This window comes from Dermacentor albipictus, chromosome 3 (genome assembly GCF_038994185.2).
Source record: "Dermacentor albipictus isolate Rhodes 1998 colony chromosome 3, USDA_Dalb.pri_finalv2, whole genome shotgun sequence".
In the NCBI taxonomy this organism is placed as follows: Eukaryota; Metazoa; Arthropoda; class Arachnida; order Ixodida; family Ixodidae; genus Dermacentor; species Dermacentor albipictus.
The window spans coordinates 148,053,072-148,080,180 of record NC_091823.1 but is presented as its reverse complement, the minus strand read 5'-3'; the positions used below and the strand labels follow the sequence as shown (position 1 = coordinate 148,080,180).

At 48.1% G+C, this 27,109-nt stretch overlaps 2 protein-coding genes across 14 annotated transcripts in view; one reads left to right on the top strand and one right to left on the bottom strand.

Moving 5' to 3' along the window:
• LOC135896687 (lysine-specific histone demethylase 1B-like) overlaps window positions 1-24,933 on the bottom strand; it is a 98,299-nt gene extending 73,366 nt beyond the window's left edge. The window contains exon 1 of one of the 6 annotated variants that reach the window (XM_065425180.2): window positions 24,824-24,933. The gene's annotated coding sequence lies outside the window, so the exon portion shown is untranslated. Of the gene's footprint in view, window positions 1-1,144; window positions 1,593-1,707; window positions 1,857-2,053; window positions 2,229-2,306; window positions 2,416-24,823 lie in introns of those variants that run through there. The other 5 variants (XM_065425177.1, XM_065425176.1, XM_065425179.1 and 2 more) reach the window with 5 other exon arrangements.
• An 839-nt stretch (window positions 24,934-25,772) lies between these two features.
• LOC135896690 (uncharacterized) overlaps window positions 25,773-27,109 on the top strand; it is a 35,468-nt gene continuing 34,131 nt past the window's right edge. For 5 of the 8 annotated variants that reach the window (XR_010562777.2, XM_070536160.1, XM_065425185.2 and 2 more), the window contains exon 1: window positions 25,804-25,934. The gene's annotated coding sequence lies outside the window, so the exon portion shown is untranslated. Of the gene's footprint in view, window positions 25,935-27,109 lie in introns of all 8 variants that reach the window. The other 3 variants (XR_010562779.2, XR_010562778.2, XM_065425183.1) reach the window with 2 other exon arrangements.

The window sequence follows — 27,109 nt, the reverse complement described above, 5'->3', positions numbered from 1 at the left end:
CATTGTTCTGGTGGTGCTAAATCCTTCTTTGAAAATTCCCAGTTTCACCTATGCAGGATGCATCATAATCTTGCGCTCACCTTCAATATGAACAAGGGATTCGTAGCAATCTTGAAATGTCATTATGTGTTTTATTTCCTTTAGAACGTTAGGCGAGCACCAGTTTATTTGACAATGTATCACCCTCACCTGATGAGTTTTCGTCGAACTTTGGACTACTACCAGGCTACACCATGTCTTTCCTGCTCTTTATCAATGCACGTTACAATGAGGCCTGTGTGAGGAGCGTGTGCTTGCACTACACGGCTGTGCAGCCCATCAGATAAGCAGACCACTTTCTTTTTGCTATCTAGGCAACAGGCATATCTCTCAGAAAGCAAAAAAAATTTGCAGCAAGTGAGCACGTTTAACTAGCTGCTTGTTTCCAGAGGTGCTGGCTAGGTTTCTAGTGAGAAGCCATAATTGCTTTTCTCGAGACAGGAAGTTGATCAAAATCAGCGCTACAATCAAAAGTGTGGTTAAAATTAAACCACTCCCAATTTAGGGCATTTTGTTGCAATAGTGAAGATGAAATTCAAAACTTCATACACTGACAGGTCCAAGTTTTATCAGCACACTTTCCCCAAATGTTGATTAAAGCTGGCAGAAACACAACTACACGAATACAAAATGAAATCACGCAGTGCCTAAATTAACAAAATAGAATATTATTTGACACAGTCCTCCGAGTGACATTTGGGGACCGCTGTGGCATTGTGACCCGTGCAATGTGATGTTTTCTTGGGGAGAATAAGAGTTTCTGAAGTTCTTTTAACCTAAAAGTTAGTGATAGCTATGGCACTGGCAACACCAGTACCCTACCATTAAACTACCGGCAGAACTTCTGCATCCTTTGATGTGATGTGCCATGATAGTTTCGAACATAATTCCACAGCAGCTTCTCTGAAAAGTGTGTTTGCTGCAGAAGAAAATGCGGTAGGCACTTTTCATTACAGTAGCAGACACCACACCAAGTTATGACTACGCTTTCATAGCTGTGTAGCAAAAACCAAGAAAACAAAATTAACGAGGATTAACCAATTCATTTTCTAGTATTACGAACAACACTTCAAATTGGCGCGAGCCGTTAGTGAGCCAAACTAACCAAACTCGGCCGACCTGCCTTTCGAAACGCCAACAGCACTCGTGGTCACGCGGAATGGCAAGAAAACGTGCTCAGCGGCTAACGGCCTCCTAGCTTCGCGAGGAAGGACTCGCGTGGCCCGAACCCTGCTCCCAAGCGATGCCGAAAAAGCAGCGGCCTCTGGAAGACGCCAGAGATGTGTCTTTTAGAGAACAGATGCATTTGGCCGTGCACGGATTCGGCGGCGCCTCGCAGCAGGCAAGGCCTGTTCACAAATCGTTCCAAACGGCCGTGCCGCAAAGCCTATCGAGACAAAAGAAAGTGGGCTCTGGCGCTTGCGCATTGTGTCGCCCGCCAGTTCGTCAATGAAAGAAAGCGCTGAACGCCAGAGAAGGCACGAAAGGTCAAAGAACTAGCGGGTTCTACGATCGCCTCGGAAGTAGCCTCGTAATGCACACGAATATTGCAATGGCACAATACACACCAAAATCCGCGAGTAAAATTAAAAAAAACAAGAACAAATAAAGAAACAGGAAAAATATGAGCGGCGCCTTTGACAGGCCGAGTTTGCGACAAATACACACAAAAGCAACGGCGACCGTCGCCGTTGGAAACACTCGTTCGGGCTGTCGTAGTGTTCGTTGAATCGCGCTCGCTACGACGGTCGACTACCGTTTCCTAGGCGCCGGCACACCAAGCGTTCGCGCGGCTCGGGTCGGCATAGACATCTTAGTCCGACAAAAAAAGAATTTAAAAAAGAAACAAAATGCCGCGCCAAGGAGCGCGCGGAAGCAAGAAAAAAAATAAACGAGGCTGCGGCAACGCATTTTCCTCTTTCCGCGTGCGCTGCTTTGACACGATAATTGTATCAGCAAAGGATACTTTGACACCGCCACTAGTAGAAACGAGGGAGCTTGCATGAATACGTACTAGGGACGGCTTGATCGAGAAAACAGCGGCAAGATTGACGCGGCGTCCAACGCGGGAGATGAAGCCGAGAGGGCCGCCATATTGGCTGTTTGCAAAGTAGGGAAAAACCGATGCGGCGTGCGCTTCTTGTCGAAGGGGAATGGCGCCGCACGCCGTTGGCACGAAATTTGAAGTTGGTACGTGACAGCTAAATCAACATATAGCCATTACAAGATCTAAAAGGCTTAATATGGTGAAACGTGCTCTGTATTACCTAAGATGCAGGTTGGCAGCGCCTTGATTGCTGAAACTGCTGGAGGACTGTGCTGAGTGTGCCGGGTGAGCAACCGAGACACTACCGATAGAAAGAGGAATCTCCTCCCCCACCCCCACACCCCGCACACGCACACAAAATACATAATTGTTTATTTTTGGTACGCGCAGAACGTGCCAAGCGTTGGTTGTGGTAGTATCCGTAATGGCAGAGAATAACAAGAGGGCAGGAGCTAATACGAAGATATTGTGGGGTTTTATTAAATTACGACTGCGTGCACGCCGTAGAATGGAGACACATAATGCAAAATAAATTGTGTTTTGTTGTTTGAACCAGCGAATTTTTCGCAAAATTCTCGTAATTATCCTTTAGTAATTAACATCATGTAAATACTTGCCTTCTGTTTGCAATGTTTTGTAGTTCCTGTAGTTTCTCGCATTTCCTGCATACTGTGTACACACCGGGCATGGAAGAAAGAAATAATAGGAGGGACCGCCTCCATGTAGGAGGGAGCATGCCGCAACGCGATTGAATCCGATGTGGCGGCCCATCATCATCATCATCATCAGCCTGGTTACGCCCACTGCAGGGCAAAGGCCTCTCCCATACTTTTCCAACAACACCGGTCATGTACTAATTGTGGCCATGTCGTCCCTGCAAACTTCCTAACCTCATCCGCCCACCTAACTTTCTGCCGTCCCCTGCTACGCTTCCCTTCCATTGGAATCCAGCCCGTAACCCTTAATGACCATCGATTATCTTCCCTCCTCATTACATACCCTGCCCATGCTCATTTCTTTTTCTTGATTTCAACTAAGATGTCATCAACTCGCGTTTGTTCACTCACTCAATCTGCTCTTTTCTTACCCCTTAACGCTACACCCATCATTCTTCTTTCCATAGCTCGTTGCTTATTCCTCAATTTAAGTAGAACCCTTTTCGTAAGCCTCCAGGTATCTGCACCGTAGGTGAGTACTGGCAAGACACAGCTATTATACACTTTTGTCTTGAGGAATAATGGCAACCTGCTGTTCATGATCTGAGAATGCCTGCTAAACGCACCCCAGCCCATTCTTATTCTTTTGATTATTTCCGTCTGATGATCCGGATCCGCCGTCACTACCTGCCCTAAGTAGATGTATTCCCTTACCACTTCTAGTGCCTCGCTACCTATTGTAAATTGCTGTTTTCTTCCGAGACTGTTAAACATTACTTTCGTTTTCTGCAGATTAATTTTTAGACCCACTCTTCTGCTTTGCCTCTCCAGGTCAGTGAGCATGCATTGCAATTGGTCCCCTGAGTTACTAAGCAAGGCAATATCATCAGCGAATCGCAAGTTATTAAGGTATTCTCCATTAACTTTTATCCCCCATTCTTCCCACTCCAGGTCTCTGAATACCTCCTGTAAACATGCGGTGAATAGCATTGGAGAGATCGTATCTCCCTGTCTGATACCTTTCTTTATTGGAATTTTGTTGCTTTCTTTGTGGAGGACTACGGTGGCTGTAGAGCCGCTATAGATATCTTCCAGCATTTTCACATATGGCTCATCTACACCCTGATTCCGTAATGCCTCCATGAATGCTGAGGTTTTGACTGAATCAAACGCTTTCTTGTAATCAATGAAAGCTATGTATAAGGGTTGGTTATATTCCGCACATTTCTCTATCACCTGATTGATAATGTGAATATGGTCTATTGTTGAGTAGCCTTTACGGAATCCTGCCTGGTCCTTTGCTTGACAGAAGTCTAACGTGTTCCTGATTCTATTTGCGATTACCTTAGAAAATAGTTTGTAGGCAACTGACAGCAAGCTGATCGGTATATACTTTTCCAAGTCTTTGGCGTCCCCTTTCCTATGGATTAGGATTATGTTAGCGTTCTTCCAAAATTCCGGTACGCTCGAGGTCATGAGGCATTGGGTATACAGGGTGGCCAGTTTCTCTAGAACAATCTGCGCTTCATCCTTCAACAAATCTGCTGTTACCTGATCCTCCCCAGCTGCCTTCCCCCTTTGCATAGCTCGAGCTATGCAAAGGGGGAAGGCTTTCTTTACTTCTTCCGGCGTTACCTGTGGGAGTTCGAATTCCTCTAGACTGTTCTCGCTTCCATTATCGTCGTGGGTGCCACTGGTACTGTATAAATCTCTATAGAACTCCTAAGCCACTTGAACGATCTCATCCACATTAGTAATGATATTGCCGGCTTTGTCGCTTAACGCATACATCTGATTCTTGCCAATTCCTAGTTTCTTCTTCACTGCTTTTAGGCTTCCCCCGTTCCTGAGAGCAGATTCAATTATATCCATATTATACTTCCTTATGTCAGCTGTCTTACGCGTGTTGATTAACTTGGAAAGTCCTGCCAGTTCTATTCTAGCTGTAGGGTTAGAGGCTTTCATACATTGGCGTTTCTTGATCAGATCCTTCGTCTCCTGCGATAGCTTACTGGTATCCTGTCTAACGGAGTTACCATCGACTTCTATTGCACACTCCTTAATGATGCCCACAAGAATGTCGTTCATTGCTTCAACACTAAGGTCCTCTTCCTGAGTTAAAGCCGAATACCTGTTCTGTAGCTTGATATGGAATTCCTCTATTTTCCCTGTTACCGCTAACTCATTGATCGGCCTTTTATGTACCAGTTTCTTCCGCTCCCTCCTCAGGTCTAGGCTAATTCGAGTTCTCATCATCCTATGGTCACTGCAGCGCACCTTGCTGAGGACGTCCACATCTTGTATGATGCCAGGGTTAGCGCAGAGTATGAGGTCTATTTCATATCTAGTCTCACCGTTCGGGCTCCTCCACGTCCACTTTCGGCTATCCCGCTTGCGGAAGAAGGTATTCAGTATCCGCATATTATTCTGTTCGGCAAATTCTACTAATAACTCTCCCCTGCAATTCCTAGTGCCTATGCCATATTCCCCCACTGCCTTGTCTCCAGCCTGCTTCTTGCCTACCTTGGCATTGAAGTCGACCATGAGTATAGTGTATTGTGTATTCACTCTATACCCATCGCCGATTCCACGTCTTCATAGAAGCTTTCGACTTCCTGGTCATCATGACTGGATGTAGGGGCGTAGACCTGTATAACCTTCATTTTGTACCTCTTATTAAATTTGACAACAAGACCTCCCACCCTCTCGTTAATGCTATAAAATTCCTGTATGTTACCAGCTATATTCTTATTAATCAAGAATCCGACTCCTATAGTTCTCGTTTCTCCGCTAAGCCCCGGTAGCACAGGAGCTGCCCGCTTTTTAACACTGTATATGCGTCTTTTGGCCTCATATAACTTCACTGAGCCCTATTATATCCCATTTACTGCCCTCTAATTCCTCCAATAGCACTGCTAGACTCGCCTCACTAGATAACGTTCTAGCGTTAAACGTTGCCAGGTTCATATTCCAATGGCGGCCGGACAGGCCGCCATTGGAATATGAAACCATTGAAACATCAACTCCCGGTTGATGTTTTTTCTTTCGGTACACATTCGAAATTATTTAAAGCTCTTCAAGTAATCAAAAACATGGCTACCACCGTGGCACCTTCGCTTAATGCCGCGCTCAAGTTTCTCGACTGTGGCATCGAATCGCGGTGTGGCAGTATGCCTGTCCGTTCGGCGAGGTGCATCAAAGAGAATGCCTGTCAAGCGTGTCGGAAGTTGAAGGCAAATGTTGCAGGCTTCTTCAAAAGGTGCGCAGCGTTGCTGCACTGCTTTTGCGGTGTGAGCTGCGGTTCGTGTTGCAGTAAATTGCATAGTTGTCTGTTGTCATTTCAGAAGCTAGGCACGCATAACCTTCCCTTATAAAGGGAGGCTAAAAACTGTTTTGTAAGGTGGTCAGTTCTTGTGTGAGCGATAAAGCAAAGTTTAGATTGAGTTGGAGCGCACAATTATCTTTCGTTCGCCGATGCATGTTATGTTTTACCCGCCGTGGTTGCTTAGTGGCTGTGGTGTTGGGCTGGTAAGCACGAGATCGCGGGATCGAATGCCGACCATGGCGGCCGCATCTCGACGGGGGCGAAATGTGAAAGCACCCGTGTAGAAGATTTAGGTGCACGTTAAAGAACTCTGGCTGGCCCAAATTATTCCGGAGTCCTCCACTTCGGCGTGTCTCCTTACGAGATCGTGGTTTTGGCACGTAAAACCCCATAATTTTTCGCAATAAGATCGTATGGGTCCGATGACCTACCGCTTGTTCGTGTTCGCAGTAGGCAGTGTTCCAAGCAAGGCCAGTGCTTGGGAACATAGCGGAGACCGCATGACCCGGCCGTATATCGGCCTCAAACGCCGAAAGTTGGAAGAAGCGCTGTTTGCAGTTGCCGCTGCTTTTCTTGGGAGCAGAGAAATTCACAACACACCGCGTTTGACGAGAAAACAGCATAGCACGTCCGTAGCAAATGCAACTCGCTGTTTATTGCGGGAATCAGCGTCATCTGAGGCAATAAGCTCCACCGCGTTTGACCTGCAAGGATGACTCCACTCCCGCAATGCGATCACTCGCATTCACGCAATTCCTTATGCGTAAGACGCCACTGATCCAGCGACAATGCAAATCAATATAATTCTCGCATAACAGGGCAAGGTATTTGAAACAGAACAGCGCGCTATTCACGGGGACAACCAGGGAGAAACGATACGGACGAGCGCTGACTTGCAACACAACATCGCAGTTGCAGCTGCAACACTCACAGTTGCAAGTCAGCGCTCGTCCGTGTCGTTTCTCCCTGGTTGTCCCCGTGAATAGCGCGCTGTTCTGTTTCAAATATGTCTTACCAAATCACCCAAAGGTCTGTTTTAAGGGCAATGTACACACGGGCAAGGCCTCGGTAAAAAATGTGACAAATACATATCGCTTATTATCGCTCACAACGGTCTGTTTACTTCGGCCGAAGCTCACGTTGCAGCTCGACCTCCTCCTTATAAAATTTGTCGAGGGATCATATACATGAATAATAACTGTACCGCCATTGGCAAAGATGCTGCAAACGAATTCTTGAACGCTACGCACTTTCAAGACAAGTAAAATATGCATTTATTCATAAAAGAATATGCTCGTGTGTCCCCAAAACTGTGCCTGAAATGACTGATATCGATGCTTCCATGTTTTTTTGTCTATTTAATAAGTAAAGAAATTATCACACGAACTTTAGAGCTATATCAGTTCGAAACCAGCAAAGCAGTGCATGCCGCTGATATGAAAAATCTATTTGTCCTGAACTTAACAAGTTGAGGACAAATATTTTAGTGAAACTTTGTCATTCGATAACCGTGTTTTTGTACATATGCAACCTCCAGGGAAAAATATGAATAACGCTGTCCTTTGTTCCAATGTATTGCGCAGGAGTAGCTGTCACCGGTCCTGTATTGTGAGTTACTGCACCGAAATCATAGTCGCAACAGAGAGCACATATAAAAAGCAGGAGTTCTGCAAAATATACCAAGGCGAGTCAAAGGAAAGTGAGCAAATGCGACTATATGACAAACGCGGTATACTTTATTTAAAGGTAGTGACCACAGTGACGGGGCCCGGTACTTCAACATCAGCACTACAGTGACGGGGCCCGTCACTTTAACAACAACACTGTAGCGACGGGGACGTCACTATAACGATGTCTGTATTGGGGGCGAGGACTTACGGAGTCGCCATCTGTCGGAAGCGCCTCACTTGCGTAATCAGATGGTTAACGCGGCGTGCTCCGCGGAGGTGTCGCTATCGACGCTAAATAAAGATACTACGCGGGGGCCCTCCTGGACATTTTTGCAAGTACTCTCGAAAGGACCGACGTATTTTACCTTCAAAATAATGTTCTTGGACGAACAGAAAGCACAGAATAGTTCACAGTCGCTATCGCTTCATCTACTACGTGCAGTAAGTTGGGACACTGCGCGCGGTCGCCGCGATCGATTCTCCCGAAGTGGTTTCTCACGTGGAAGGTAGGCAGTCGCTGAGAGAAAACTACGTGCAATATGTTCTTATAGTGAGCTGTCCGTGTAACCAAATGGAGCAAAGCAGAATGAAGCTTCAATGCAGCGATCGCACGGGTTCGCGGTGGCCGACTGCGCGTCTGCATGCATGTTCGCGCACAATGTTTCGCTTTCGCTGCGAGCGCGTTTTCGCACCGTGCCGTGAGATTTATGCCGCAGTATATGAGCACCTGACGGTACGCAAGCAATCATTGTTACGTGGACACTGTCAGAGCTGTTCAAAAATAATTTCATTATGGCTAGGCTTCGACGCCTACGGCGACTTGTGATGTGCCGTCGCGACGATTTAGTCTTTTCTTTTTATTTTCTTCTAAAGTCTTGGAAGCTTCAATATATTTATGTCTCATGTTGCATCGCACTGTATGTTTATTGGTCTTTATCGGTTTATCGGTGAGCAATTACCGGCTGCTTCTTGATCCAGTACAATGTTCGTTGTCCGATGCTACACAAGTATGAACATATGCCATGCCTTTTTTTATGTGCTTTTTACCGTTCCCTTTCCATTCAGAATCACAATTCTAGTGAACTTTCTTTCTCTCTTTCTTTATTATTATTATCACAGGTGTTACACTAGTGCATATGCAAAAGACTGTTGGACCCAATAGCCGCAGGCTAGTTAATGGATCCGAATATGCAAAATATAATAGACATTCGGTACAAGCATAACGGGATCAATACAGGGGATGAATGCAACACATTAGCACGTTAAAAACAGAAAAAAAACTATTTTTTTACGGCATGCATAAAGATTATTGCCAGTTACATAAATTATCAAACCCCGAACTAGAATGCCAAGCAAGAATACAGGCACAATATCAGTGAGTTATAGCTAATAAATATTGCTTTGCTGAAATTTTGTGTTTCTTATTTTGGAAGGTATGTTGTTCCATGTCTTACCTCCAACAAATTCAAGTCGCCTTTTGCCATATACATCATGTACAGGAGGCAGGTCGAAATTTCCAGCGGCAGTACTTCTGGTAGCACGTGACGATGAAAAAAAGATGGTCACAGGGAAAGGATGATTACGTTTAACAACACTGTTTACGTAGCTAGCTGTGTTATGCTCACGCATCAGATCGAATGGCAATATGTTTAGTTGAATGAACAGTGGCCTGCTGCAGGTGCATCGGTTCGATCGAGTGCGTCATGATTCTTAGTGCCTGCTTTTGTACAATCAAGTGGGGCACAACAGAATGAAGCTTCAATGCAGCGGGGCCCCGTCCCTGCAGCGCAGATGTTAAAGTGCTGGGCCCCGTCACTGTAGTCATTGCCTTATTTAAAAGTAGTCTCCATGAGCATTTAGACATTTGTCCCACTGACTAACGAGTCGCGTGATTCCGGTCTCATAAAACTGCTTTGGTTGCTGCTTCAAAAAGTTTGTAACTGACCTTTTCACGTCATCGTCCGACACGAATCTGGTTTCCTTGAGCTGCTATTTCAATTGCCCCAAAATGTGGAAGTCGCAAGGTAACAGGTTTGGGTTCTATGGCGGATGTTGCAGCGTATCCCATTTGAACTTTGCCAGTTTTGTGCTAACCACATCACAGACGTGGGGACAGGCATTTTCGTGGAGCAAGATGACCTCATTCATAAATTTTCCACGTCGTTTGTTCTTGATTGCGACACGCAGCCGATACGGCGTTTCACAATATCGGAAACGATTGATAGTCTCTCCAGGTTTAGCAAATCCGATCAGTAGTGGCCCCTGACGATCGAAAAAAAGTCAACGACACCTTTCCGGAGGAAATGACGGCCTTTGTTTTCTTTGGGGGGTGGTGAATTCGAATGTTTCCACTGTAAGCCTTCATCGTCGTGTTTCAGGCTCGTAGAAGTGGCACCATGATTCGTCCCCGGTCACAAGTGCAGACAAGACGTCGTCACCCTCATTCTGATACCAGATCAGATGAGTCAAGGCAGCGCCGAACCTCTCCGTCTTCTGGCGGTGGTTCAAAATCTTGGGCACCCATCGAGCACAAAAGAGCCGATAACGGAGATGTTAATGAATTATGGTGTGAACCGAACGGTGACTAATGTTCACACGCTCTGACAGTTCATCGATGCTTATCTTCCGTTATTGTATGATCAGCTCATCAACCTTTGCAATTTTGTTGGGGGTGATTGCACAGTGGCTTTGTACCGGTCTTGGATCATCTTTGCAACTTTCACGTCTTTCTTGAACAGTTTGCTCCAACGCTTCACAGTGGCCAATGTAATGCAATGTTCAACGTACACGGCAGCCATACGGCGACTAATTTCTTTTTGGGAAACACCTTCAGCTCTCAAAAACTTCATGACACCACGCTGTTCAACTATATATGTATACTGGAGCGTCCATTATGTCACGAAACCATGTTCAACCCAGTGTATGAGAGCATTAAAGAATATTTATCCTCACACCTGCGTGTCACTTTTGTAAATGAGAGATGCCTGTGTGCTACGCGCATGCCTCGCATATAATGAACCGAACCATTATTGCGCGGGGGTGGGTTGGCTCACTTTCATTTGACTCGCCCTCGTACATTAGAAATGCGAAGACACAATGGAATATACAAATGCGAAGATACAGCTTGATAAAGGGGAAAACAGTGTCATTGGAAGCAAAGTTCACTGCATGTATACACAAAACCTCGCAACAAGATAATTAAATATACGTATAAGTCTCCAATAAATCTAAGTATCCAAGAAAAAGCAACTGTATATAATGCGTCAAACAAGGCAAATAAACATGTTGAGCAATCAGAGATTCACAGATCACAGAATCGTAAGCCCCTCCCTCCACTCGCCCGGATGCATCGCGCGCGACGAAAGGCAGCGCGCTTTCTCCCCACTTTTCTCCCTTGCGCACACAAAGCTGAGCCACCATCGTTGGTTCACCCGTGCCCCCCCCCTCCCCCCGCCTCTACGCTTTCACTCGCACATACAGCATGCGGCGTGTGGCCGCGATGTTGTATACGGAACAGGAGGGCGACGGCAGCGGCAGGAACGCGCTTGGAGTGGCGACATAATTGCTATTGCAATAATATAATAAGAGTATCCGGCAACTGAAGCGTCGCGTGGCCCATTACTTTCCGCTAAAGAAGTAACAAAATCGAACTTTCATCATGCTACAATTCGCTGCGCCGCAACATCTTTTTTTTTTCTTTTGTGGGGCGGGGGCGCCGAAATGAGGAAAAAAAAACGCTAATGAACGCACGTTGGCCCCAATCGAACGCCTACGTTGGGCACCTATGATGTGACTACCAAAGGAATATCGAGGAAAACGTGAGATGCTTTGTCCACAGAGAAGCTACGCATAGTGCTTTTATGGCACAGCGCGCTAATGTGTCCGTTTTCTGTCACATTCTGGCACATTCCGAGTAGCACATGTTCTATAGTTACCCAAGTTGGCGTCAAGTGCATCCATTGAAGAACGGAATACACCTACTCGCACGTTCCCAGTGACGCAAGATGGCACCAAAGAGGTTCTTTTTAAAACAGCACCGACCGAGTAAACCATAGCCGGTACTCCAAGTCAGCGTCAAGCAGTTTCTTCGAAGAGCGGTACCTACCCACTCCGGTGGCTGCACTGATTCATGTCGGCGTGATAGAGGTTCGTTGAAAAGCGGCACGTACTCACCATTTGCCTTCTACTAAGTGATGCGAGTTCGTACGATGAATGGATTTGCACCCTGTTACCTCAGCACAGCAGCTTGACACACTAGCGATTCGACCACTGACTGCCCAATGACCCAGGTAGGCGGGAAAGCGGTCAGGTACAAGCAAGCATAGATACATAGATAACAAACATAAACATATAGCTACACTGCCCCCTGAATGTGCGTGAAGTACCCGAACAATTAGAAATGCGGATTAGGAAATTGGGCATATTATATTAGATTCACGGTTGGGAGAAGCACAAAGAATGAAAACGGGAGGTGAAAACGCTAGTTATGGCGCTAAGCAGACAAGGACGATGTGGGACACGTACGACACATACGGGCGCGAAAAAAAAAAAAAAATTCGTTTGTGTTTCACTTCGTCCTGGTCTGCTTAGCTCTGTAACTGTTGTTCATTCACGAACTAGCTAGCTCAGCTACAAGTTTTGTTAAAAGAGAGGAGAAACACGGCGCGATCGCTTCCTTTGTCTTGATGCCTTGCGCTACACCATAGATTCGTTGCTTAAATCTAAGAAGAATCCACACGTTTTTCCGGAAATTATTCCGATTTATCCGGGGCTAGGCAAATGCACCACCTTTTTTTGCGACAGCACTGTGCATTTGCGGTGATCTGCTAGAATTTGGTAACCAGTGTAGTCCTACACCAGTAAACAAAAATATACCGGGTGTTTCAGCGAACACTTAAAAATTAAAAAAAAAATATCTGTGGGAGATACCACAATTACAGTAAAATAACTGGCCGGCTCGTAGAGATGGACATTACTTGCACGAAAAATTGAAATGCATAATCTAGTAATTAAGAAAAAAAGATCAATAATTATATTTTTAACTAATTCATCTAGCGGTGGAGTTCGCAAAGCTGATCCACTTGGAAAGAATTCTCATGTGACATAAAACGTCGTTCTATGCATTGGACGTTTTGTGCATTGACAATCTTGTTAGAGGGAGAAAAGACGCTTGACAATATATTTACACGATATAAACAACGGACAGAAGACAGGCATACAAGATGGAGCTCGTGCGCACGACTATATATATCGGCGATCGTCGTCAGTCCTCTCACGATCGTTCTAAAGTCCTTACATCCTTCGCTCCTGCAGCGCCTCCTGGCAAGAGCCCCGGCTGCGAAGGCGCTGTCCCGGCGCTCGGTAGGTTTGAGTGATATCGCTTCAGTCGAGCGACGTGAACGATATCAGAGGAGGATCGCGGTGTGCAGGTAAAGAGAGCTTGTAACCCGTAGGTCACGTTGTCACTTCACGCAAGACACGGCATGGGTCTGAGTACAGTGACATCACCTTCTCACAAAGACCAACTCGCCGTGCTGGTTTCCAAAGAAGCACGATCTCACCAGGGTCAATGTGGGCTTCGCGGTGACGGGCGTCATATACGCGTCGTTGCTTTTCTTGGGAAGTGGTCAGACGCAGGCGTGCAATCTCACGTGCCTCGGTAGCTCTGGATGTGGCATCTCGGGCATATTCTGACGTTGTATCGAGAACGGCTGGGAGGATCGTGTCAAACGGTAGTATAGGGTCTCGCCTATACAAGAGAAAATATGGAGACAAACCAGCAGAATTATGGCGGGACGTATTGTAGGCGAATGTGACGAACGGCAGAGCGGCATCCCAGTCACGGTGGTCGGTGGAGACGTACATAGCGAGCATTTCTGTGATAGTTCTATCGAAGCGCTCTGTGAAGCCATTGGTCTGTGGGTGATACGCCCTTGTAAACTTGTGCTTTATAGCGCAGGTGTGCTAGATGTCCGGGACAACCTGTGAGAGAAAGTAGTGGCCCCGGTCGGTAAGAGGTTGTCGGGGAGCGCCGTGATGAAGTATCACTGCGTCGAGAAGGAAGTCAGCGACGTGTGTTGCACAACTGGTAGGGAGAGCCGGCGTGATCGCGTACCAGGTGGTGTAGTCTGTAGCAACTGCTATCCACTTTTTCCCAGTAAGCGACAGAGGAAAAAGGGCCAAGGAGATCGAGACCAACTCGACAGGAGAAGAGGGTATTTGAATGGGCTGGAGATGACCAGCTGGTAGAGCTGCTGGTTCTTTGCGGTGCTGACAAGATTTACAGGAGGCGACGCAACGGCAAACGGCGGCAAACGGAACTGTAAGTACGGGGCCAGAATCAACGACGCCGAACACGGTCATATGTCTTTGAGGCTCTCGAATGACCAGCGGTTGGGACATGATGCAAGTGCGCGAGCACAGTGTCACGCATAATTATGCTTGGGAATGAAAAGGAACAGTTCAGGGCCATCAGGGTGCATGTTGTAAAGGTACAACATGCCATCTTGGAGCACAAACATACGCGAAGAGGGTGATGTTGGCAGGTCCGTCAGGCTGAAAATGATGTCTCTCAGGTAAGGGTCGCGTCGTTGCTCATCGGCGATGTCACCGAAAGCGGTAAGTGCGAGGGCGCAGGTTGACTCATCGGTCTCAGGCTGGTATGGTGAGTCTATTGGATGACGTGACAAAGAGTCAGCGTCCTCATGGAGTCGGCCTGTCTTAGACACCCCCTAGAGCCCACGGACCGAGACGTCCAGCTGGATCTTTTAAAGACGAAAGCCAGCATAATGCGTGGTGATCGGTGATAACCGTGAAAGGCAGTTCGTAGATGTAGGGGCGAAATTTACCTACTACCCAGACGAGTGCGAGATATTCACGTTCGGGAATCGAGTAATTGCGTTCGGCTGGTGGCAGAAGATGGTCAACGTACGAAATGATTACACGGTCGCAACCATGCTGTCGTTGTGCCAAAACAGCGCCGACACCGTGGCCGCTGGCGTCGGTGCGAACGTCCGTAGGGGCGGACGCGTCAAAGTGGCCGAGAATCGGTGGCAACGCAGTCGCGTCATCAGCTCAGCGAATGCACTAGCTTGGGGCATTCCTAAGACAAAAGTCGCGTCTTTCTTAAGAAGTTCCGTTAGAGGGCGTGCGATGACAGCCGCATTTCACACGAATCTGCGGAAGTAGGAGCAGAGGCCTACAAAGCTTCGAACGTCGGTTGCGCAGGTGGGCACAGGGAAATCTTTGACCGTGCAAACTTTCTCCGGATCGGGACGAACACTGGAAGAGTCGACGAGGTGTCCGAGCACAGGAAGTTGCCGGCGGCGGAAGTGTAATTTCGTCGAATTGAGCTGAAGTCTCGCCTTGCGGAAGACAGAACTGTCGAGAGACGCTTGAAGTATGTGTCAAAAGTCGGCGACAAGACAATGACATCACCGAGGCAGCACAAACAGATTGACCACTTTAAGCCGTGAAGGAGGGCGTTCATCATTCATTCGAGTGTGGCGCCAGCACTGCATAGGCCGCATGGAATCACTGTAAATTGATAGAGCCAATCAGGTGTAATGTAAGTATATATAACGTGGAGTATGTAACGAGCCGTATGTAAAAATACTGAAACATATCTATAGCGGCTCCACAGCCACCGTAGTCCTCCATTAAGAAAGCACAAAATCCCAATAAAGAAGGGCGTCAGGCAGGGAGATACGATCTCTCCAATGCTATTCCCAGCGTGTTTACAGGAGGTATTCAGAGACCTGGATTGCGAAGAATTGGGGATAAGAGTTAATAGAGAATACCTCAGTAAACTGCTATTCGCGGATGATATTGCCTTGCTTAGTAACTCAGGGGACCAATTGCAATGCATGCTCACTGACCTGGACAGGCAAAGCAGAAGGGCGGGTCTAAAAATTAATCTGCAGAAAACTAAAGTGAAGTTTAACAGTCACGGAAGAGAACAGCAGTTTACGATAGGTAGCGAGGCACTGGATGTGGTAAGGGAATACATCTACTTAGGGCAGGTAGTCCCCGCGGATCTGGATCATGAGACTGAAATAATCAGAAGAATAAGAATGGGCTGGCATGCGTTTGGCAGGCATTCTCAGATCGTGAACAGCAGGTTGCCATTACCCCTCAGGAGAAAAGTGTATAACAGCTGTGTCTTACCAGTACTCACGTACAGGGCAGAAACCTGGAGGCTTAGGAAAAGGGTTCTGCTTAAATTGAGGACGACGCAACGAGCTATGGAAAGAGGAATGATGGGTGTAGTGTTAAGGGGGGGGGGATAAGAAGAGAACAGATTGGATGAGGGAACAACCGCGATTCAATGACATCTTAGTTGAAATCAAGAAAAAGAAATGGACATGGGCAGGGCATGTAATGAGGAGGGAAGCTAACTGATGGTCATTAAGGGTTACGGACTGGATTCCAAGGGAAGGGAAGCGTCGCCGGGGACGGCAGAAAGTTAGGTGAGCGCATGAGATTAAGAAGTTTGCAGGGACAGCATGGCCACAATTAGAACATGACCGGGGTAGTTGGAGAAGTATGGGAGATGCCTTTGCCCTACAGTGGGTGTAGCCAGGCTGATGATGATAACGCGGATTCTAAACACTAAAAACAATGGCTAAATACACTTCATGACCCCTTCGTGTAAAATATCCAAGTGGGCACCTTTCCAACACTTCAAACCTACTCAACAACTTCAGCATTATTGCTAATAACCGGAGTGGTGCTGAAGCACGTCCTCATAGTTCCAAGAAGTTTAACTACTTTGCTTTGATTGCGATAGCAATTTTATGGACACCCCAGGTGCATTTCTGCCGTCGTCGTCGTCGTGAGGTTCCGTATAAAGTCCAAGGGCGATAAGATCGTCACCGCGCGCCGTGCGCTGAATGTGCGATTGAAAGCGTGGGAGGGTGAGCCGGCGAACGCGGCTCAATCAGGGTTGCCAGATCGCTCGAACCACAGGTAGCCAAATTGGTCTCCGCAGAAGCCCAAATGCAGGGAAAAGCGAACCTTTTGGGTAGCCCAAAAGTAGCAAAAAAGCTTTGTCTCTTTGTCAAGTCATTTCGTAAGCATATTGAATTAATTTTCGGCAAGAATACCTACATATTAGTTTTTACACGCATGACCACGCGTGACTTCCGCGTGCATCGTCACGTATGCCTTGCGGCACGAAAAACGGATGCTACAGAAGCGCAAGAAGTGCAGGAACGCAGGCAAATTCATGATGAGGCAAATGCGACCTTCATTGCAAATGTACTGCTTTATTTTTCCCAGAGCACCAAGAAATCACGAAAACAACAACACAAAAATAGCACCGCGCAGTAAACACGCCAAACAATGGCATGCATTCAGGCATTCAGTATTATTACTTCTAGCTCATGATAATTTCGCTTAACACCACGCAATGCACTAAACGGAAAACTGCAAAAAACTTCAAGACAAAGTCTAACACAATAGATGACGGTTGGCACAAAATCTAGTACGATATATAGACATAAAAAGTATGCTATGAATAAGCATCACGAGCTCATTGAGAAGTGGAACTGATTGGTCCGTACAAAATGTCAGAGCTGAAACGGGCCAAAAATTTCTGGCCCAGTTTAAAATCCTTGCAGCAGCCTCCGTTCCTGGCCAGGCCATACTTCACGTCTACCAATGTCTCGTTCGGCATGCTATTTCGAAGGTCGGTTTTAATGAGCGAGACCTGGCTGAACACTCGTTCGACGGCGGCATTTGATAAGGGTAGAGATAGCACATACAGGAGGGGAGTTTGGAGTTGTATAGAGAACGGATGGCTGTGGTGGCTGTGGTGACTGTGGGGCAACGGAAGAGGATATGTTCTACGTTGGCGTTGGAGCAGGGACAATTTCGGCAGGAAGGGTCCGAGCGAATTGCCTGCCACGTAGGCGCCATTCGGCAGGCAGAAAATTCGGCAAATTTCGGTTAGGTTCAGCCCGCGGTGTTCTCCCTTCGTTCTGGCGCCGAGGGCACCCGCGGAGCACCGTCAGCGGGAGCTAAAAGCATCTCATGCTTAAAACGTAGACCGCCGAAACCTCACGCGTGGAGACAGCAACAGTCTATGTTCGCGGCGCGCGCGCGCGGGTATAGCGTTAGTTCGCGGATGGAGACGTGTTTCCTGAGGCCAGCTTTCTTATTTAAAATTATCAAAAGGCCGCGATCCTTGACCTTTTGACATGCATGTGTGTTCTGTAACATATAATTTGCAAATTTTGATCTTGTAGCAGACGCGTTCAATTTCTTTAACCTGCTATCGTCTGCATTTTGATTCCAGCGTGCTTTTCATTTGTGCTTAAGTATTTTTACTTTTTTTTACACAGAAAAAAGATGCAGCCCAAAAATAGCTATATAACCAAAAGGAAAATTCTGACGTCAACTTGGACAAAAAGTTGCCCAATTTGGCTAATAATAGCCCAATCTGGCAACCCTGGGCTCAATCTCGCGTGCGCGAACGAGGAATGGATGGATGGATGGATGGATGAAGGAGGCTCTACCCTCTGGATCGTGCGGCTGCGGCGTGCACCACCTAGCCTTGAATGGTACTATATGCATGCATACCTGATGCATGCCGGGATGGCTTACCCCGTGCAGTGAATGGAATATTGGCCGCTAAAACTGATGGGGCCTGAATGGGTGAGGAACTTCCTGGGATGTGTTGCAGGTGACCAATGTTGTTGTGTAGCGAAGCGGCACCTCCGCAAGGTGGAGGACCAATGGAAAATAGGCGTTTTTTTTGGCGTCATTTTGGAGTCGCGACGCAGCAGGTTGGTAAGCGGATGAAGAACTTGCGCACAGGCTGGTATGAAGCGCCTGTGGAAACTTATTAACCACAGAAACTCTCGCAAACTACGGAAGGAGGTTGGAAAGGGGAGGTCCTCTATGGCCCGCACCCATGATTCCAGTGGCTTGATGCCTTGGGATGAAATGCGATGACCTAGGAAATCCAGGGCTTCAGCTCAGGAAACGCATTTCTGCAGGCTTTAGGATCAGGCCGTGTTCATCCAGTCGCTCAAATAGAAGGCGAAGCTGCTATTTCCGCTCTTCGTCTGTGCGACCTGCAATGAGTATGCCGTGAAGGCATACGAAAATTAACGGGAGTGGGCGTGTAACGTCGTCCATGTACCTTTGAAAAGTCTGCGCCGCATTCTTTAAACCATAAGGCATACGGACAAACTCAAGTAGGCCAGATGGAGTAGTGATTACTGTCTTCGGAGCATCACTGGGTTGACAGGAATTTGGTGATATGCGCTCATCAAATCGACCTTGCTGTATATTTGGTTCCTGTGAGACGGGAGAAGTCACGTATGTGGGGAAGGGGATATTGATCCGGATTAGTGACGGCATTGACTGCTCAGTAATCACCCCATGTCCGCCAGTCGCCACTGTCCTGCTTTGGAACCAGATGGAGAGGTGAAGACCAATTGCTGGACCAAGTACGAATAACGCCGAGCGGAAGCATGTGTCAGAAATCACGGTGGGCGACTCCCAACCTGCGTCCAGCGAGCCTCCGGGGCAGTGCTGCGACAGGTGGGCCGGTGGTGCTGATATCACCTGTCACCTTGTGTTTAACGGGCAGGGGATCGTTTCGGTGCTTTCTGAATTGCGAGTGCTCAGCGAGAATCTTGTCGTACGTTGAGACCGGCCGAAACGTACGCATGCCAGATGAGGTGAGGTTGCACTGCAGGCCCAGTACATCGAGCGAACACTAACAACTAGGTTGAAATGGCTGACGAGATCTGGTCCCAGAATGACAAAGCCGACGTCGGCAACCACAAACACCCATCTGTGCAAGCACCACAGTTCGATGTCCAGCGTTATTGACCGGAGCGCATAGGACGCGATGGCAGTGATGTTCACTGCGTGGAGCGTGGGTGTGGACTTGCCGCGTTGGCGATCTGCGACCGTGGCGGGTACGATAGACAGCTCGGCTTGCTCGAGGACCGATGTCGCATGCCGCCTATGCAAGGCGACTGGCCGGTGCGTTTCCCGTCCATGAACAGCGATAAGTGCAGCGACGTGCCTCTTCACGAAAGACTGTGAAGCCAAATGGTTGCGGCGAAATTGGTCGTCAGCGTTGCCGCCAGTGGTCAGCTTCTCCAGTGCGCTGGAAAGGTGGTCCACTGTTTCCTGCAGGCGCGAGTGTCGGTCTCCTGGTTCTGAGACTCGCAGCGGCGATATGCAGATGTGCCGAAGACGAGCAGTCGCATATGTGGTCAGCGAGTACAGCTAGTTAATCGAGACTCATCTCGTCGAAACCCACCAGCACTATGCCTGCGGACTGTGGGAGGCGTTGCAAGAACAGCTCGCGCAAAATTGGAAGCTGGCTCTCGTTTGCGGAGTGCTCACCCGGTAACTGACGCAACCGGTGCAGCAGTTGTGGCTGTCGTTGGTCGCCGAGTTCCTCGGAGAGGAGCTGCTGGATCCTACTCTGCTGCGATGGCTCGAAACGCTGCAGGACCGTGCGTTTCAGGTCGTCGTATGCGGTGGCCGAAGGCGTACCCGCTAGCAAGTCGTCTATGACATCATCGATGTCGGAGCTAGGGTAGCGCGACGACGATATGCAGGTACTTTTCTGTTTGTGAAGTGATGCGCCGGAGTTGAAAACGGGCCTCCAGTTGCATAAACCAAACTTGAGGTTTTTTGGGCCAAAAGCTGGGAAGCTGAAGCTCTGCGGCGACGACAGGGGACGTGATCGTGGCGTCGTCTCTGTCAGTGGAGTAGGAGCAGCGTCGCCATGCATAGTGCTCGAAAAAGAAAAAGCGTTAATGTCCTGGGTCACCACTTGTTGGGAGTTCAGTTTAGCGGACGGAAGGACTACACGTTTTGACAAGTAGAGAAGTAAAAGCAGGTTTGCCGAATGGCTATGATGGTGCCCCAGTCGCGCAGCCACCTCGATTCCAAGAAAGAGCAGGCTGCAATAATCCCCCAACGAGATAAGGTGAGGTAAACTGGATTTCTGCGTAGCGGGGACAACGTAGTGACGGACGGTCGCTACACTTCGTATGCGCTGTGATTTCGACGTTTCGTTCGCGTTGAAGCAAGAGATGCAACAAGGTCAGTTGGGTCGCAGCTGCTGCCGCGATTCCTCACTCGTGCATATTAACAGCGAGTTTCCGCGCTTATCGAGCGATATGTGTTCATGTTTACCTGAGGGTGCGTGATACCGTGTTTGTTAATTTAGTTAGTAAGCGAACGTTTGCAAGTTTGTACGGTCGATAAAACTACTATCCTTACTTCGTGTAGCTACTTACTAATTTGCTATCGCAATCAGTGCATCGCGTTTCTGGCAAAACTGCGACTTTATGCTTCTAGAAGTGAATGATGACAATGAAACTTAGTGACACCTCGTTGGAAATTGCGCACCATATTTGTTACGTTCCATATTGTTCGCTGTTCCTTACCATATTGTTCGCTGATGATATCGCCTCGCTTAGTAACTCAGGGGACCAATTGCAATGTATGCTCACTGACCTGGAGAGGCAAAGTAGAAGAGTGGGTCTAAAAATTAATCTGCAGAAAACTAAAGTAATGTTTAACAGTCTCGGAAGAGAGCAGCAATTTACAATAGGCGGCGAGGCACTGGAAGTCGTGAGGGAATACATCTACTTAGGGCAGGTAGTGACGGCGGATCCGGATCCTGAGATGGAAATAATCAGAAGAATACGAATGGGCTGGGGTGCGTTTGGCAGGCATTCTCAAATCATGAACAGCAGGTTGCCACTATCCCTCAAAAGGAAAGTGTATCACAGCTGTGTGTTACCAGTACTCACATATGGGGCAGAAACCTGGAGGCTTACGAAAAGGGTTCTGCTGAAATTGAGGACGACGCAACGAGCTATGGAAAGAAGAATGATGGGTGTAACGTTAAGGGATAAGAAAAGAGCAGATTGGGTGAGGGAACAAACGCGAGTTAATGACATCTTAGTTGAAATCAAGAAAAAGAAATGGGCATGGGCAGGACATGTAATGAGGAGGGAAGATAACCGGTGGTCATTAAGGGTTACGGAGTGGATCCCAAGGGAAGGGAAGCGTAGCAGGGGGCGGCAGAAAGTTAGGTGGGTGGATGAGATTAAGAAGTTTGCAGGGGCGGCATGGCCACAATTAGTACATGACCGGGGTTGTTGGAGAAGTATGGGAGAGGCTTTTGCCCTGCAGTGGGCGTAACCACGCTGCTGCTGCTGCTGCTGCTGATGATGATGATGATTTGTTACACACTCTTTTTACACAAGGCCAATGTGCATGCATATTTTCCTTGTATAAAAATACTTCCTAAGAAAGATCTTATTGACGGAATTGGAACTACCCTGTTTCCGGTCTGCCCTGCCAACTCCTACATCACTGTGGCCACAAAACTATAAAACATAGATCATGCTGCCATTTCAGCGTATTCACAAAACTCTACATATCGGAAAATATTTGTAATCCGTTGCGAAATAATTTAGTTTGAAGGCTATATTATACCTTTATTTTAGCAAGCATTTTGCCCTTGCACTCTAAATATTTCGATCGGCCACGTGCTGTGCCCGACGCCTTAGGCTCCACCTTAATTTAGCTAGCGCACGAAATTGCATCTATAAAAAGAGGTGCACCGCGTGTTGCGACGGGGAGGAGAGGCGCGAAGTTCTCGTTCGGTTACTCCACATGTGGCGCGATGACATCTTGACATCGTCACTCTGTTTCAAAGAAATTTTACAATTTGCATGTCCAGTTCCGCGCAAAGTGTGTTACCGCTTATGGCTGCTCAATGGCTTTGGCGGTCGTCTGTGATAATTTTGTTTTTTTCCCCCTTGAAATATTCATGAACGCATTTGAGCTGTTCGTGAATTTTCTAAAGGCTGATACCATGTTAAGCGCCATTAGGAAATTCAAAGAGACAAAAAAAAAAACGGCAGGGTAGACTGTCCTGTCTGTTTCATCCATTGTCTTTTATTGTGCATAACTTCGTTCGCCAAAGACGCGCGTTTCGGTACTAGCCTCGGTAATCTCTTTGTGTTCCATGACGTCGAGCTGTCGCAGAACGACCCATAAACCACAAGAAAATGCGAAAAGTGCCGATATGCGAACATGGTTTATTATTCACAATTGGAGAAAATGCATGCCTAAAATTCTGTTTCATATAGGCTGCAAATTCTGGTAGATCCAGAGGGGGCACTCCTGAGAAGTCGATCACTGCGAGATACTGCGGGATTGTTTTCATGCAGCTGCTGGTACCATGGCGGCGTCCCTCTGAATGACCGCGATTGATTCCCGTTAGGCAATGAAATGTCTGTAAACACCTACAAGATGCTTTAAGGAAATTATTAAAACGCCTTGGCAATTACCTTATAACGTTTACAAGACGTCTTCTGGATGTTTTCAGAAAGTTATTTTTTATAAGACATCATGTGGCATTGTCGCAATATTGTCTGGCGTCATAAGAAGTCTTGGGATCTCGTGAAAACCGTCCAATGCACACACCAAATTTGGTATATACGAAATGTTGCAAAACTTCTTGTAGCCGCTTTAAAAGGGCTTTAAGAAATTTTGCGAGCCATTTCGTAGCTGCGCTGAACAGTTGCAGACATTTTAGACAATTTTGGCTGGTCACAGAGGTCTATAAAATGTCTTGCAAGTAGGATGTTTTCATGTTCTCCGAAATACCAAAAAGTCACGGGGAACTTCGCTACCCCTACGTACATGAATGTGAAAACATGGCGGCCACGTTACCAGAAGCGCGGCGACGTCACGTGAGGAAAGGCGTTCTTAAGAAGGTGCGCACAGCACAAGGTTGTGGTTTCGACTCCAACCAAAGGTCGAGGGTTCGACCCCCAGCAAAGGTTGCAGGTTCGAGTGCTTCCAATTAGCTTTGCCTTAATTAACGCCGAAGGTCGTGGATGCAAATGCCTTAATTAACTATGTCATAGTTAACCGTGCCTTAATTAGCCTTAACGCTAAATGTCGTATGTTCGAGTCCCATAAAGGTTGTGGGTTCGAGTGCTTTAATTATGCTTATCTTAATTAGCTGTGCCTTAATTCGCCTTAACTAGAGCCAGAGGTCGGGGGTTAGACTCCACCTAAAGGTCGTGGGTACGAGTACCTCAATTAACTGTACCTTAATTGTACGTTTATAATCTTCGCCACACCAAAGGTTGTGGGTTTGACTCCTACCGAAGGTCAACTGTTCGTAGCCTTTTTGGACCAGCGTGTGGTCCACGCCGACAACGTCGGATTTTCCGCCTCACGAGCCATATGATGTCTGTGCATTAATACTTAGTTTACCATAACGTCTCATACAGTCACCACAAGACTTCTCGTGTGGCGAATGTCGCGCGGGTTGGCTTCTGGGAGGTGGCGAGATGTGCTCGGCCTCGGCGTGTCGGTGTGGCTGGCCCCGGTTGGGGTGGTCACGTGCGCTGAACGAGCACGCACGCTGCCGGTGCGGTTGTGGGCTTAATTGTAAGATGGCCGAGTCTCTCGAAAGAGGGGCAGGTCACGGCTGGCCCCGAGCTGGAAGCGCTTTCGTGCTTCGCGGATCTCGGGTAGGTGAGGGGCCAACACAACACACTACCACTGGTTTTTTTATGGCGTTAGCATTCTTAGGGCACTTCACACTCTTTTGGGTGCTGTGTATCTATGTAAGTTTGTATGTTTGTACTAATCCGTTTCCCCCGCCTACCTGAGTCACTGTGGGTAGTCAGTGGTCGAACGGGTAACGTGCATCAGACTTCTGTGTTGAGGGTAACAGGGTTCGAATCCATTTATGGGATGAGAGCTTCGCGCCGACATGGGCCACTGTAAGATGTGGCACTTGGTACATCGAGCTGTTCCACGAAAGTCTGACACTGACTTGGAGCACCGGGTGTGCCATTCAGTCTGTGCTGCGGCAACAGAGTTCGAAATCTACCGTTGTACCACTGCCAACTGACCATTCCTTCAATCGACTGCGGGATCTCAATGACGAAAAAGACGACTGTGCTTGGAAGCAGCATTGCCCATTGCTTTCTTTGCCAATCCCCTGTAGTGAATAAGCGCGATGAAATCTTGAGCAAGGAAATAAGGCATCGCGCAATGCCGTCCGACTTGCCTTGCACGAAAGTAGCTCTGTCGTACGTAAGTGCCGCGCGTCGCCCCTAGAAGATCGAAGCGGCCACCAAGCGCCGTGAACGACGAGGAAGACAACGGATGCACGAGCTCGAGAGCACGAGGGCGCGCTCGCAGTGTTCGATCCAGGCGGGCAGCAGCTCCGAGCTCCTGGGCGGAACGAGGCGAGGGTTCCTGCCAGGCGAGACGTCCGTGGCAAGGCGCGGAGGACCGCGTAGCCGAGCGTGGACGTCCCAGGGCCCCTGCTGCCAGTGCTCGAGACGCTGGCTGACCCGAGGGCCGCCGGTCCCTGAGCTGCCGCACCTGAGCGTGCCGAGCAGCGTTTCAGTCTGGCACAGATGTTGCTGTGCTAGACGAGGTCCTCACGTGTGACAGCCGCACGTGGATTGCGAGCGGCGCACGAGCTGGGCACCGAGGCCGTGCTGGACGTGCGACTGTAGCACGTCGGTCGCGAGCGGCGTCCAAGCCGGACATCGAGGACGTGTGGAGCAAGGCGTCCCCTGGCTGCTGCCACTGCGGCGTCCGAGCGTGCCGAGTCCGGGAACCGTGCTGAACGGGGCCCGAGCGTGTGGTCGTCGCGGCCAGCTCCAGCACGGGAGACCGCACGGTGCCGTGACCAGCGAACTGTGAGCCGCGCAACCCGGGACTGTTTCAGCCCGTGGACACACTGACTGCAGTTTCTGTATATATTCTGACTGCAACTCTCTGCATATATTCATATTTTAAAGGTTGCTTTGAGTTTTATAAACGCATATAAATGACTCTGTCTTTCTTCCGCCTCACTGCGCACTAGCGAAAGTGCCGAACAGTCCTAATCACCACAAGCTCTTATCGCCGAATGGCGATATGTAGAAGCTGGACAACGACGGCGGCAGTGGGGCTTGGTCACGCTGTACTAATGTATTTTTGGCAAATATATTGTAATGAAAGATGTTTATTTACAGGGTGAAACGAGGTCCAGGAAGAAGCCACAGGCCAGGCCCAGCCACGCGCGCGTGCTCTCTCCTTCTTTCTCTACCCCAGTCGTGCAGAACTGCGACATTTTCCCAGGGGGCAGAAGAAGCGCGCTGAGTGAGTTAAAGGGACCTGTGAAGGTACTGCTTGAGTCTGTCCGCATGAACAACTTGTGTCGCGCGTGAACGCCGATTACTTGCCGTCACTTTGGCGACGACATAATTCGCATCACTCAAGCGACTGAGTATAACGAATGGTCCCTTATAAGTGGCGAAAACTTGCGGTAGAATCCCTTTTTGCGAGTAGGTGTCCACAAACAAACACAGTCACCGGGAGTAAAGCTGACGGAGATATGCCGCGCATCGTAGCGAATCTTGCTGTTGCCTTATGAGAACAACATCCTAAGATGCGCCAGTCGACGTGCTTCTTCAGCACGACAAAGAGTTTGGGTGATCGAAGGATTTTTTTGACGCGATAAAGGTAGAATAGTGTCCATAACGCTCTGGGGAAGGTGTACGTACAGCTAGAACGGCGCATATCCAGTAACTTCGTGCTTGGCACTAATGTACGCGTGCGTTACAAAAGGTAAGACGGCGTCCCAATTTTTCTGGTCAGCAGCGACGTGCACGGATAACATGTTGGTAATGTTTCGATTGTCAAGCAAAGGACCTCTGTCAAGCAAAGGACCGGGCAGGATTCCGTAAAGGCTACTCAACAATAGATCATATTCACACTATCGATCAGGTGATAGAGAAATGTGCGGAATATAACCAACCCTTATATATAGCTTTCATTGATTACGAGAAAGCGTTTGATTCTGTCGAAACCTCAGCAGTCATGGAGGCATTACGGAATCAGGGTGTAGACGAGCCGTATGTAAAAATACTGAAAGATATCTATAGCGGCTCCACAGCCACCGTAGTCCTCCGTAAAGCAAGCAACAGAATGCCAATAAGGAAAGGCGTCAGGCAGGGAGATACGATCTCTCCAATGCTATTCACAGCGTGTTTACAGGAGGTATTCAGAGACCTGGATTGGGAAGAATTGGGGATAAATGTTAATGGAGAATACCTTAGTAACTTGCGATTCGCTGATGATATTGCCTTGCTTAGTAACTCAGGGGACCAATTGCAATGCATGCTCACTGACCTGGAGAGGCAAAGCAGAAGAGTGGGCCTAAAAATTAATCTGCAGAAAACTAAAGTAATGCTTAACAGTCTCAGAAGAGAACAGCAATTTACAATAGGCAGCGAGGCACTGGAAGCCGTAAGGGAATACATCTACTTAGGGCAGGTAGTGACTGCGGATCCGGATC